Genomic DNA, 15,746 nt, shown 5'->3' with positions numbered 1-15,746 from the left:
AACTACAAACTGTCAGATTACTCATATTGGAAAGCTCATTACATACTATGATAATTCAACAAGTAAAAGTAAACGACGTCTTACATGCTTTTACCTATTTTTAACTACTTTCTAGAAATTTCAAGAATTGTTATGTTTATTTATGACCACAACTATTAAAATGTTGGTAATGACAACTGTTAAATTAGCAAAAACTTTGCAAACAATTATCAAAAATAATTTCATAAGGTACCAACTGTAATAACTAGAGTAAAGAAGTGGATCTGTGAAATGGAATGATTTTTTTCCAATCACGATACCCTTTTCGGCGACAATTATGCCCCTAATTAAATTCCTCGCCTTGTCAAATTATTTCTTACTGAGAGCAAAATTTATGGCGCCGCGAACTACGAAAAAGAAAACTCGTAAATTAGTGTCGCCAATGAAAGGAACTGGGTATAATCTTTGTTCCGATGTATTTTCTATAGAACGTCATTTTAAGTATTCATTAACGGCAATAGAACAATCTCAAGACTTTTGAACTGCAGTAGCATTGATGTGGGAGTTAAATTAAGAATTTTTGCTTAGATCTGACACTATAATTAGTATATAAAACCTAAATGAAATACGGTTTTTTAAACGAATTTCACACAAAATTCTTTAATTGAAAACCGTACCAGAACCAACAAAAGTTTCTTGGACTCGACTGAAAATTTAAAATAATATAATTTTGTTGATACAGCGTGTCCCAAAAGTGTCTCCTCCGACATCAACTTTGTTATTTTAAATGGAACACCCTGCATACATCGACATTTTTGGAATCCTTGGTTAAAATAAAGGTCACTTTCTTAAAAAAATCCTATTCGAAATTTCCATAGTTTAAGCATAATTTGAGGTTATGTGTTTCTTTTTCATATTTTGATTGCCCCAGATAAAATTGTGTTGTGACGCTCAATTCTCAGGATAAAAAAAAAGTTTATAATTTATCTTATGTTTATTTTTTTTACTTTTTGATATATTCCAGGCTTAAGATAACACCCATATAAATTCTTGTTGAATTTAAAGCTGCCCACATTAGGTCACTTGTTGGCAATATTAGGTATTTTTTAAATAGCAAAGACACGATCCTATTTCTTTTAAAGATATAATACTCCAGATATACGAATAAAACCTATTGCCAAGTAATTAAAGTTTATAGGCTAACTAACCAAGTTAACAAATTTGAATAAATAAATTTATACAAAAAAAAGTTAACTAAAAAGTGTTCTTTAATACAATCCATAAACTTTAGTTAAGAATGTTCCTCTTCAAATGCTCGTTTTATCTGGCATCAAAACAATAAAGAAATATCAAAATATTTAAAAATGTAGTTGACTATGACATCACATCTTTTTTTTGACGCATTAAGGTATACACAAACTTTGATATTTCTCTTTGTTTTTTCATATTTCTATTTCATTTGTTCATAGTTGCTTATTAATAATTAAATGTTTCTTTAAATATGAATTCTGAAGTTTTATTAAATCTGTTAAAGTGTGTAGTATAGAGTCGATTTTTCTCAAAATCTCCACGTATTAATGGACACCCTGTATTTTTAGAAATAAGCTTTATTATATAATATATTATAGTTATTTTAAACCTAGAATATCCCAAAAAGTAAGTAAACTTTAAATATAAGATAAATTACAAACTTATCTGTTTTTTTGTCCTAGAAATGATATCTGAATAAAAATATAGCGTGTTCCATTTGAAAATCTTGAGATTTTGTTAATTAAATTCTCCAAAACGGCACCACCTATTTGGGACATACTGTATAAGCTGAGGCACATCTGTCAAACTGATTGGTTGTTAAATTTTCTATATGGGGCAATCAAAATATGAAAAAAAGACATAACCTCAATTCCTGTCTAAACTATGCAAAACTCGAATAGTAATTTCTTTATTTTAACCAAGGATTCCAAAAATTTTGATATATACCAGGTATTCCATTTAAAATAACAAAGTTGATATCGGAGGGGACACTTTTGGGACACCCTGTATCAACACAATTATAACATTTTATATCTTCAGGAGAGTCCAAGAACCTTTTGTATGAAACATTTTTTCGTATCTCCTGTGGGTTTCGTTTTATTTGGCACATGGTATACGTATGTCAGCGCATGCTTCCGCCAGTTGTGCTTTGCAAGCACTATCCCTCTCTGTTTCTCGTGGAGTGCGATCTGAATGTAACGGTTTTAGCAGATACTCCTGAAAAATTTTGCTCCTAGGCACGTAAATTTACCCCACGTTGAAGACTACCCTTTTTTGCTAGAGCGCAAACGTGGCGAACAGGCTGATGGGCCGTAGCACGGCAGACCGGCGACAATCAAGGTTAGCAGCAATATATGCTCAGGTGTGCTTAAATTTTTATTCCACAAAATGTAATTAGTATATTATGCAACTAGTGCGATAAACGGCATTTGACTCACGAGTTTATTTGACACGAGCGGAGCGAGTTTTTTATAAACGAGTGACTCAAAAAGTTTACCGAACGTGTTGCATACTATACTTTTTCTACGACCGTTAGTTTTTGGGTACATTTGCGCAAAACAACACGAATACATTGACTGACATAACCGTCAGAATTGTCAAACGTCAAAATTCAAGGCATACTTTTTCTACGACCGTCATGAAAAAATCACAATTTAACAAATTAAAAATAATAACATTATGGGATTACTAAATTTCGTACCATTCAAACAAAATATTTACTAGTTGCCATTAAACCTATTGGCGTATCGTTCCGATCGGTTCTGCTATTGTTGTCTCTTTTTAACTGTGTACGTTAGACAGAGAGAGATGTATTATTGGATATGTCATATAAGCAACGGAATAAATACAATTTTAAAAAGTTATGTTGTTTATTTAACTTTTACAATTGATCATTAAGTAGTTCATTTAAAGAAAAGTACTGTAATTGGAAGAAAATCATCTAAGGATGGAGCTTTTAAGAGGATTAAATTTTTAAAATCTTGAAGCATGAAAAAGCAAAACTAACCTTCAATTTTGTTTTGTTTGTACTAATGAGACATGGATATTTGAAAACGGTACAATTGGTCTTGGCAAGATATTAATATAAAAACTGTAATAACCACTAAAGTTCATGCAAACGTAATGTAAAATTTCTGTGGGACACAAATTACTGACCGACTAGTTCACTAAATGTTAATTGTAGCTTACAGCACGTAGTATTTAAATTGTGTGATATATTGCATAACATTTTTCTATGTATTAGTTTTTGGGTACATTTTTGCAAAACAACACGAATACGTTAAATGACATGACCGTCAGAATTGACAAACATCAAAATTGAAACCGTGCGGTAAAATCTCCTAAAACATCCGATCCCTCCCAAATACGTGCGGTAAAATCCCGGAAATGTCCGAAATGGTTCCGATTCATGGGAAACGAAACTAACGTGGTAAAGTGACGCTTCCCGCACGCTAAATAGGTGGGTAATTAGGTATTTTACAGACGTGAGTAGAAAAATATATTTTTTGTCAACAAAAATATATAAATATTTTTAAATTGTATGAGGTAAACAGGCAGAACGGAAATCCAGTAAAAACGTTTCACTCGGAGTATGGAATAAGCAATGTTTATTTTCCTCACTTGTGAAGAAATGGTTTATTTTGCTTGATTATGATTCAAGAGGCCACTATTGTGAATTGCATTTTAACCAAGTTTGTATTATATAAGGTTGGCCAATTTACGGACACGTAAGAATAAACTATCGCTCTGACAGACCATTTTTATATTTATTTTTACCGTCACAAATGTTTTAATGACCTGCATAACCTAATATTCCTAGAAAATTTCACATATCCAGAACGACATCAAGCTGTTCTCTATTTTTTATTAATACTTCAAAAACATTATTTTTAGCACAAAGTACTTTTAGTTTAAACTAGATAAAGTTAGGTGAATACATAATGACCAAGTGTATATCCATTTTCCTCATCGACGCGAAAAGAAACTTACGGTGGATTTACATTTTCAATGAAATTCTTTCGCTGGTGATATCAAATCATAATATCAAAAACTGACCTTATACATTTAAAATATCAACGAGATTTTTTGTCACACCCAATAAAAAACATCCCAAAATATAACTATATAAAATAAAACGTAGTATCATATAGGTTGTTTTAGGTTATTATTGAAATTGGATCCAGTAATTGGTGGCTGAAATTGGGAAACAATTTATTTCAAAAGTTTGCAATTATTTTCATTTTGTCGTTTTTTCGACACCACCCATTTATTTTTATCTTATAATAATATAAAGTAATTAAAATTTAAATATATATTAACAATTCAACAGTATTTGGTTTCAACACCATTGTGCCCTTCTTGACACTTGAAATCTTATTGCTCTTCTTACATTTTTTAATCTACACTAAAAATTTTAATTTTTTGGCATTAACGACTGTAGCAGATTAATGGAGGGGTTTTGTTTCCAAGATCATGGAACACTTTGCAAATGATTTATTTGTTAATTTTTCAAAGAAACTTCCACAGGCGTTGCCTCAGATGGCGTTTTCTCATATTGGAGAGTCGCGGTTAAGATTGTTTGGTTGTTTAAATATTTCTTTTAAATACCGAAAATCCAGGAGATTTGTAAATCTTATTAATATTGTTACTTTTTACTCCATTTTTCCATTAAAATAATAATTCTTAAGTCGAAAATGAATTTTGGACTTACGTGAAAGTGCAGATAAATTAAGTTACATTTGAACTGAAGTGGCTTTTTCTCGATGAAAATCCAAAAGTTCAGATTTTCACGAAATTAAATATATTCACATGACAGTTGTTTCGACAACACTGTATCTTTATCAAATGTAATATTTACAAACTACCTGCTGCTATATATCCCGAATAATAATTAATGTTGTGAAAATTTAAGTTTCATAATGGAGAGGTATTTAAATCGAATTGATCGTTAAACAATACATTTGAATATCTCATTTTGTTAATCTCCAAGGCTTCCAATAAAATTAATTTTCTACTTTTTAATGATATTAAGTTCTTTGTTATAATTTTCTGTTGAGAGTGGCGAATCAAGAAGTTTTTGTATAAAAGAATGAAATACAGTCATGTTGTGTGAATAAGGGTGATTTGAGCTGTTATGTATGACTGTGTCCGTGCGTTAAGGTTTATGGTAAATGGAAAAATCTAATTTGTTTTGCGTTTTCGTAATAGTGAGTTAATTTTTTACGATTATTTAATGAGTTAATGTAATTTAAAAAAGAATTCAATTATCTGTCCGTTCCCACAAAGCAAGCAAAAATATCATCCACGTATCTATACCACTATAGAAAACTTTTACTTAAAGGACGTTCTTGTATGATATTTTCCAAATTATCCATAAAAATCTCGGCTAACAAAGGACTAAGTGGGTTTCCCATAATTAGAGATGTAAATCTGTCCATTAAAATCAAAATAATTTTGGTCTAAAGGTACTATTAAGCAATCTAATAAATCTTGTTTCACCAATGGGTTAAACTGTTTCCCAGTGGGGATGTAATCTACTAAATCTATCACATCCATAGGTGTAATACTGGGAAAATGAGTTAGAAGGGACTATGATATCTTTAATTTTGTTGATTAATTCAAAAGAATTTTTTATTGCAAATTTTGATTTAAAATACACACAAAATGGTTGCATTTCACTATTTAATACACAGACTTCTTAATACGCCACTCTCAACAGAAAACTACAACAACATTACACTGAACAACAGCTGCAATCCGTCCATTATCGCTAAAATTATAAATAAAAACAAATCCAGACAACAGTAAACTCTATTTATCCGAAAACTAATACAGAACACGAACAATTTAAAATAATTACATACGTACTCATTACATAATCGTATAAAATTCACTATCGAGATTGAACAGGATAACTCTATTAATTTTTTAGACTTAACTATTATGAAAACGCAAAACAAATTAGATTTTTCCATTTACCATAAACCTTCACACACGGACGCAGTCATACATAACAGCTCAAATCACCGTTATACACACAAAATGACTGATTTCACTCTTTTAACACAAACTTCTTAATATGCTACTCTCACCAGAAATTTACTTCAAAGAACTTAATATCGTTAAACAAATTGCACTGAATAACAGCTACCATCCGTCCATTATCGATAAAATTATAAATAAAAAATAAATCCAGACAACATATAGTCTATTTATCCGAAACCTAATACAGAACACGAACAATTTAATACAATTACATACGTAGGGGAAACCCAGTGAAAAAGTTTCAAAACATTTGTCAAAATGTGGTTTAAAAATAGCTTTCAGAACTAACAACACAATAGGAAAATATTTAAAAAACAATAAAACGAAATGTCCAAAATACCAAAAATCAGGTGTCTACAGGTTGAAATGTGGATCTTGTGCTAAAATTTATATTGGACAAACAGGTAGATCCTTCAAGAAACGCATTAACGAACATAAAAGAGCGTTTAAAAACAATAGTCTAGATTCTAATTTGCTACACAGAAAAACACATTTTTTATGACAATTTTGATATTTTACATTTAGCCACAAAAAGTAGAAAATTAAATTTATTGGAAGCCATAGAGATTAACAAAATGAGACATTCAAATGTATTGCTTAACGATCAATTCGATTTAAATACCTCTCCATTATTAAACTTAAATTCTCACAACATTAATTATTTTTCGGGATATATAGCAGCAGGTAGTTTGTAAATATTACATTTGATAAAGATACAGTGTTGTCGAAACAATTGTAATGTGGATATATTTAATTTCGTGAAATTCTGAACTTTTGGATTTTCATCGAGAAAAAGCCACCTCAGTTGAAATGTAATTTAATTTATCTGCACTTTCACGTAAGTCCCAATTTCATTTTCGACTTAAGAATTATTATTTTAATGGAAAAATGGTGTAAAAACATAAAAATATTAATAAGATTTACAAATCTCCTATATTTCCGGTATTTAAAAGAAATGTTTAAACAATCAAACCATGTTAACCGCGACTCTCCAATATGAGAATCAGTCATCTGAGGCAACGCCTGTTTAAATTTCTTTGAAAAATTAACAAATAAATCATTTGCAAAGTGTTCCATGATCTTGGAAACAAAACCCTTCCATTAATCTGCTACAGTGGCTAATGCCAATAAATTAAAATTTTTAGTGTAGATTAAAAAATGTAAGAAGAGCAATAATATTTCAAGTGTTTGCTGACCGTTTAAAGAAGAGCACAATGGTGTTGAAACCAAATACTGTTGAATCGTTTATATATATTTACATTTTAATTACTTTATATTTAGTCAAAATGTGGTTTAAAAATAGCTTTCAGAACTAACAACACAATAGGAAAATTTTTAAAAAACAATAAAACTAAATGTCCAAAATCCCAAAAATCAGGTGTCTACAGGTTGAAATGCGGATCTGGTCCTAAAATTTATATTGGACAAACAGGTAGATCCTTCAAGAAACGCATTAACGAACATATAAGAGCGTTTAGAAACAATAGTCTAGATTCTAATTATGCTACACACTTAAACACAGAAAAACACATTTTTGACGACAATTTTGAAATTTTACATACAGCCACAAAAAGTAGAAAATTAAATTGGAGATTAACAAAACGAGACATTCAAATGCTTAACGATGAATTCGATTTAAATACCTCTCCATTATTAAACTTAATTTCTCACAACATTACTGAAGGTTTTATTGTTATATTTCGAGATATATAATAGCAGGCAGTTTGTAAATATTACATTCGATAAAGACAAGGTACTGTAAAAACAATTGTCATGTGAATATATATAATTTCAGGAAAATCTGAACTTTTAGTTGTTATTTATTAAATTACATTTATAATTTTATAATTCCATAAACGACTATAAACTTAAATTTGTAAATTTGGTGTTAGTTATCCGTAGCAAAATATATCCAAAATTACCTGCAGAACTGGTCCAAACTACACCGAAAAAGTTTAATACAAGTTTGGAATAGAGCGGCCATTTAAAATGGCGGTCCGCGCATACAATTCCGATAATAGTTATCGTTGAAAGTTCTTAAAATGGAATAAAAACTGTATAGTTATGCGAAACGAATTTCTGAGGCGTCATTATACAACGCAACTTAGTTTTGCCACGTTTACAAAATGAAGCAAAGTTTCTTCCTGTCGAAGATTAAATTTAGATGAATTGACAAAATCGATGCCGATTTTGCGAGGCGCAAACGCAGCTTGATGCTCAACGGCGCGCCGTGGATAAATGAATATTTTCGTTAATTTTCAAGGTACCTGGTTGCGAATATGTTTCTAATAATCCTGCCATATGACATCGTTTCCGCATACTCCTTGGAATTCCAGCGTTTAAAGGGTTACGCGTAATATGCAAACAGTTGCTTTGCAAAGTTGCGATGTTTAGATTCAATTCCTACGTTTTCGTCAGAAATAAGTTGTAAACTAAATATTTGTTTTTTCCATTTATCTTTAATAGTAACATTCGAAATTCGACTGTTGGTGTACTTAGAATTATTGTCGGTTAATGTACATAAGACCAAGACGAGCTATTCAATTGATTTGTACGAGAGACAAATTACCATCTAAAATTGAGACCAGCTTTCACACAACCATAAAATTTCACCACTTATGTCGCTCGGGATTTAGCGGATTTTACAAAAATTTCGCACATCTTCCAATGATTTTACGGGTTTCACTAATTTTGGGACAAATTTTTGCATTCCGCTCTGATTTAATACTATAAAATTGAAAAATACACTATTTTAAAATACAACTAACATAAATTTGAAAATTTGGAGTTATACTAAAGTTATTCGTGACTAAAGTGGAGTTTATCAAATTCGTTGCATAATATGCTATTTAAGTTAGCAGCATACCGGAAATGAGTTCCAAATTTCCTGTTTTAATAGAGCGAATTTCATTAGGATTTGCATTAATTATTGTAATATCCAAATTTAAAAAAAAAAAACAAAGAAAATGTTATTTGGAATTAAAAATTATAGTAACCTGTAAAATCACAGAATGGAATTAATATTTTGACAACTCTGGATCGATCAATGAGAAAGTGCAAACCTCGATGTGAACTACTCAGGGTAAGCATTGAAAATAACAAGCACTTGAAGAAGAAACCAACACCAGTCAGCACAGAATGTATATTGTTGCCGCTCTTGTTTCAGCTCTATTCAGAGGCAGTTGAAGACAAGGAGATTGGTATTTAGGTCAATGAAGTCTGAATAAACAACATACGTTATGTCGATGATTAGTTGCAAATAACATGCAACTAATCTACAACAACTGGTCAATATAATTTTAGAAAATAGTCAAAAACATGGGGTTAAACATAAATACAAAAAAGACATCGGGAAACATATAGAACAGCTAGGAAAAATTAAATATTTGGGAACATGGTTGCATGAAGGTCTCAGATACTGAAATTAAATGCGGTATTGAATAAGCCGAAGGACTTTTCTGAAATTTGCTTCTCAATGGCGTAGAAGGTTGGACCTTGAAGGCAAAAGAGGTTAACAAACTGAAAGCTTTTGAAATGTGGATACACCGGAGAATCCTTAAGATCCCATGGACAGCTAGGGTGACAAAGGAAGAAGTTCCTGACGGTCTCAACTGCGTGCTCCTCAATATTATATAAACGAGGAGGACTTACCCTCTCGCACACGTCATCCAAGATCAGAAGTACCAACTTCTGTAATTAATCATCTAAGGCAAGGTTAAAAAGCAGAAGAGGCAATTGTTAATTCAGACTTCCAGAGATAGAGAAAACATCCATTAATGGATCTCCAAAGGAAAAAGAAGAATAAACTTAACTACATTTAGTGTATACTGAATAAGACAGTTTTTTATTTTCTTTGTATATTATCTGTATATTAGAATTTTAATGTTCCTTGCGCGACGACTTTATTCGGATTCATATTCGGTCACAGTTCATTCCTTAGAACTATTCTCTGGTGCTTCAAAAATAATCCGTGTGGTCTATATGGTACTTTATATCTACTTATATAATGTTGGAGGAGGAGGAGCTAAAGCAGGGACATAAACATTGTCTCGAACGACTACCATATTGGTGAAAGACCTAAGTCGCGGTTACAATCGTTTGGTTGTCCTATGGATTCTTTGGGTAGAAGAATGGATATTGATATGATTGATGAACATTTGATATCTGATTTCATGAACAGCAGTTGCCAAATATAATAATATTTATAGATTAATAAAAAAAATGCTAATCTAAATCTAACCAACCTTAGATGAGTCAACAAAAGAAAAACAGTATCATTACACTAAATTACACTAGGTATTAATGCAAAGCTTAACAAACAAGAGTCAAATGATCAATAAAAATTATATAAAGACAACCAGCAGCCCCTTTCCCTTTAAGGAATCATTTAATGGTGTCTTAATAATAATGTGAGAAAAATCCCTGCTTGTCCTAAAATAAACCCGGACCCGGTTTCAGCACGGTCCCGTTTAAGCCCGAAAAACCCACCATTGATTGCGTAAACTCCGGACATATCTCGACCAGTTCTAAAACAAATCCATACAAAGATATCTTAACTAGTGATTGAATCAGGTACATTTATTTAGTTGAAACTCACTCTTGTCGAAAAATTCTATATATATTAAATATTAAATTATTATATTATATCTTCTTCTTCTTCTTCAGCCTCTAGACATCTACTCCCGGACATAGGCCTCCTCCAGTGATTTCCATGCCAAACTTTGCTGTGCGGTTTGCATCCAGTTTTTCCCAGCATGTCGTTGAATGTCATCTATCCATCTCGCTTGAGGACGCCGCATACTTCTTTTCGTTCTCCTTGAACGCCACTTCATTAGTGTTTTGATCCATTTCAAATTGTTTCTAGCAATGTGTCCTGCCCAACGCCACCTGACACTCACTATCCGCTCTACAACGTCACAGACCCTTGTTCTTCTCCTTATTTCTTCGTTTCTGATCCTCTCTCTTAGGCTTACACCCAGCATTGCTCTCTCTGTTGCTCTTTGACAGACTCGGAGTCGATTTGCACTTCCCACTGTAAGTGTCACAGTCTCGAGTCCGTATGTTGTTACTGGGAGGATACACATATTGTAGACCTTCTTTTTCAAATTCACTGGCATAATCGGGTTGCGGAAGATATAGCTAAGTTTCCCGAATGCTATCCAGGTGAGATTGATTCTTCGGGTGATCTCTGCTGTCTGATTTTCTTTTCCAAGCTGGATGTTGTGTCCATATGTATATATATATATATATATATATATATATATATATATATATATATATATATATATATATATATATATATATATATATATATATATCCCTTGACATTTCCTAGCTCGTGATTTTCAATGGAGATCTTTATATTGTCAGGGCTCAGAAGTTTAGTTTTTTGGAGGTTGATTTTGAGGCCTACAGCTTGGGAAGCATCGTTCAGTTCTTGAATCATTGTTGTCAACTCATTTGTGTTGCTGCTGAAGAGAACGATGTCGTGAGCAAATCGTAAGTGGTTGAGGCGTTTTCCGTCTATGTCGATACCCTTCTCTTCCCATGATAAACGTTTGAATATATCTACCATAGCTCGTGTAAATAACTTAGGTGAGATTGTGTCACCTTGCTTAGCGCCTCTTCTCACTGGAATCTTTCCGGTGATCCAGTCTTCATTGATTCTTACATGTAGGGTGGCAGTCTCATAGATGTATTGAAGTAAGCGAGTATATCTCCAGTCTACGCGGGCATTGTTCATTGCATTCATCACTGCCCAGATTTTGATTGAATCAAACGCCTTCTGATAGTCTATAACGGCCATGTGGAGTGGGACATTATATTACGTACATTTCTCTATCAGCGTGCGTACTGTCTGGATATGGTCGATGGTGTTGTAACCTTTTCTGAAACCGGCTTGCTCTACTGGTTGGTAGAAATCAAATTTTTGGCTCAGGCGGTTTGTGAAGATTTTGGTTAACAGCTTATAAAAAACAGATAGCAGACTAATTGGCCTGTAATTTTCTATGTTCGTATTGTCGCCTTTTTTAAAAAGAAGAACGACTTCTGCATTTTTCCAGGATTCTGGAATCCTACCTTCCTGGAGGCATTTATTCAGTAGGATTATGAGTGTTTTTTTGAGTGTCGCCCATTTTAAGCATCTCGCTTGTGATTTGATCCTCTCCTGGTGCCTTACAGTTTTTGAGTTGTTTCAGAGCTGCTTCCATTTCGCCATTATCGGCAGGTTCCAGTTCTTCTGATCCTATGTTCATAATAGAGTTTGTCTTGTCATATCGATTTTGGTTTGGGTTTGCTATTGATTGATTGTATAGGTTCCGATAGAAGTCCTCGACTGTTCTGATAATTTCATCCATTTCAGTAACAACTTTTCCTCGGCTATTTCTCATTTTCTGGATGATTAGTTTGCCTTTCGATTGTCTAGAACGAAGAACTCTCATGTTCCCGTTGTTTTTGATAGTCTCTTCGATCAGCTTTGTATTCTGCATACTTTGATCTCTTCTGATTGCCTTCTTAACTCTTTTGTTGAGTTCTTTGTAGTTCTGTGAGCCTCTGTTGGTGTTTCTGCGTTCTTCTATAAGTTGTTCTGTTTCTAGGCTGAATTACAAAAGTTTTTTAGTCCAATAACTTTCTTTACTGCTGTTCGAATACTGCTGGTAATTTTTGTCGAGAGTTCGTTTAATTCCAGTTGTTTTAACTCTTCTGTTGGTAGTTTCGCGTTTATGCATTGGTTGGGCTCCTTCCCTTTCTGACTTAGCTCGCTTATGGCGTGTCGAATATTTCTTTCCATTTTGCGTTTCCTTTCTAATCTAGTGTTAATATGAAGCGTTGCTCTAACTAGCCTATTGTCGCTACCAGTGTTAAACCGGTGGATAACTGACACGTCTGAGCACATTCGGTTGTTCGAAACAAGGATGTAGTCTATTTCATTTTTATCCAAGTCCACTTCCTATTCGGATTTTTCTTGTAAAATGTGTTCATGCAATATAAACGTTCTTTGTTAAGAAAATTCAGCATTGTTTGTCCTCTCTGATTTCGTGTTCCAAGAGCGAAATTTTCGATATAGGGTGGGTCTGCTGGGGATTTGCCTGCTATCTTGGCATTAAAATCTCCAAGTATAATAGATAATAATAATAATAATAGATGGAGTTTTCTGAGTTTTTGGCGGTAGTTAAATCTTCATAGAATTGTTCTAATTCCTCATCGGTCGATGTGGAAGTAGGTGCATATGCACGGATAATTTGAATACTGATAATTGCGTTCAACTTGAGGGTCACGTATATCACATATTATATATTATTATTAAATTAAATATTGTTATGAGTCAAATTAATGAACTATCTGAAATAACTGAAAATGCGTAGCTTTAAAGCTCGATGGAGGACCGTAATGATAGCATTAAATGTATAAAGGGGATGAGATCGCCGAGATACAAATATGTAGGTGGCATTAAAAGATAAGTCGGATAAAAGTGCGAAATACATGAGTCATGAAATTATGTCTTGACCGAATCTAATTTTTATTCACAGTGATAATTTTTAAATATTAAATGAATGTAAATGTTTTATTAAAGAGATCAAGCCTATTTCAGTCATAATTCTGATCCTTGGACCAAAAGAATTGTCTTCACAGAGATTCGGTAGATTTTTATTAAGATAATATTTATGTGGCCATATCCAACAACCTGCGGGGATTGAATTAAAGGCGTTTAACTTTAGGTCAAGATATATTCTTGGTAACGTTTCGCCAATCATCTTCTTGGCTTCTTCTAGATAGAAACTGGCTCGGATTTTACTCTGTACCTGCTTTTATATTGTTTAAAGGGGGCGGAGCTAAATGAGGAACATAAACACCGTCTCGGATGACTGATTCTCGTATTGCTGACAGGTAAAGACCTGAGTCGCGGTTAAGATTGTTAAGTTCCTTATAGACTTCTATAGACTCTCGGATTTTTTTTGAATAATATTTTGAGATGCCAGAAGTTAACAGCATTCCATACATATGGACGAAAAATATCAACTAGGCTCAAAGAACAGGACAGAGTCTTAAGACTAAGACAAATAAACTCATCAGCAGTTGCCGAACACAATCACGAAACCGGGCATAACATTTAATTCGATAAATCAATCAATTCTTCAACCAACGAAAAATCCGAGAGTCTATAGAAATCTAAAATCTATAAACAACTTAACAATCTTTACCGGAATCAGTCATCCGAGACGGTTTTTATGCCCATCATTTAACTGCGCCTCCCTTAAACAATATACAATATGGTCTGTTCATAGATATAAGAAAGTGACCAATTGTTTTTTCAATGGGATTATCCAAGGGTGGTCATTAACATACAATGCGACAAGATTATTACCTAAAGTTTCGGAATTTAAATTCAGGTAATAGAAAATGATTTTATACCTACCTGTCTTTAATATTCTTTGGTTTGGTATGGTACTTAGTTTAAGTTTATTATCATTGTTATTTCGTGTGTAATACAGCGTGTGTTGAATCGTGTGCGAATTATGCAAAACATGTGCGAGTCTAGTGTATCTCAGATGCTCCCGGCCAAATGTAGAAAACACTATTCTATTGAGACTAAGGAAGTTATAAACAATGTTTATTTGACTCTCACTGAACGTGCTGCCAGCAAGCAAGCATTTTTAGAAGAAACGGCCACATTGACGAAAATTCCAACATCAACTGTATGGAAAATTGTGAATAATCCCATTTCAGCGAGGAAAAAAAGAAGCGATGCTGACATTTTCTCGAGTGTAGATGAAAGTGATCAAGATATAATACGTCATCAAATTTACCAGTTATAGGAGAAACAAAGCTTGCCTACATTAGATATCTTAATTAGGAGGCTTGAAAAAGATGAACCCGGTGTTAAATGTGGCAGAACTACCTTACGGAAGTGTATTCAACACATTCGGTTTAGATTTAAAAAAAATAACAAGGCAAGAATTGGGAAATTGCGACTGGTATATCTAGAAAAAATTAGTTTTTACAGAGAACAACAAAGGCCAATTATTTACTTGGATGAAACCTGGTTCGACACTTACGATACCGATAGTGATACTGATATATTATGTGAATAATTTTAAGTAATTTAAGTAGGTAATAAAAATAATTTGTAATTTTATTTTAGATTGAAACATAAATACATACATAAATAAATAATTATTGTTTAGTATCTTTCCTAACAAAACCCCAAATAATTAAATTCTAAGCAAAGTACGGACCTGTTCGGCCACATTTCATTCTTACAGCTTGCCCGGGTCTTTTCTTAATTCTTATCACTTTCACTTTCTTATATCTATGAACAGACTTTACAGAGTAAAATGCAAGCCACTTTCAGTCAAGCTCTGAAGAAGCCAACAGGATAATTGGCGAAACGTTAGTTAGTCCGACTCAGCAAAACCGACGCAGAAGTTTTATAAAAAGATATATTCTTTTTATACGTAGTGCAATTAACATAAAGCGTATTTGTAGATGTAAATGTCATACCTTCAACAATAAAATCGAAGTTAGAGCTTAAATTTTTATTTAAGATCCTGGTAGAAACCAGTGGTGAAGTTTTTTCGTCGAAGGAGTGAAAATATTAAGAGCGACTTGCTAATCAAAAGAGTATCTAAACAAAATATTTTTTACATTTCCATTTCCTAAATGAGTCCTTTTTGTGCTAATCGTATGCGGTG

Source organism: Cylas formicarius, unplaced genomic scaffold, assembly GCF_029955315.1.
Source record: "Cylas formicarius isolate icCylForm1 unplaced genomic scaffold, icCylForm1.1 PGA_scaffold_10__41_contigs__length_53128322, whole genome shotgun sequence".
Lineage (NCBI taxonomy): Eukaryota > Metazoa > Arthropoda > Insecta > Coleoptera > Brentidae > Cylas > Cylas formicarius.
The sequence above is the reverse complement of the archived record's forward strand: the minus strand, read 5'-3'. Positions refer to the sequence as shown.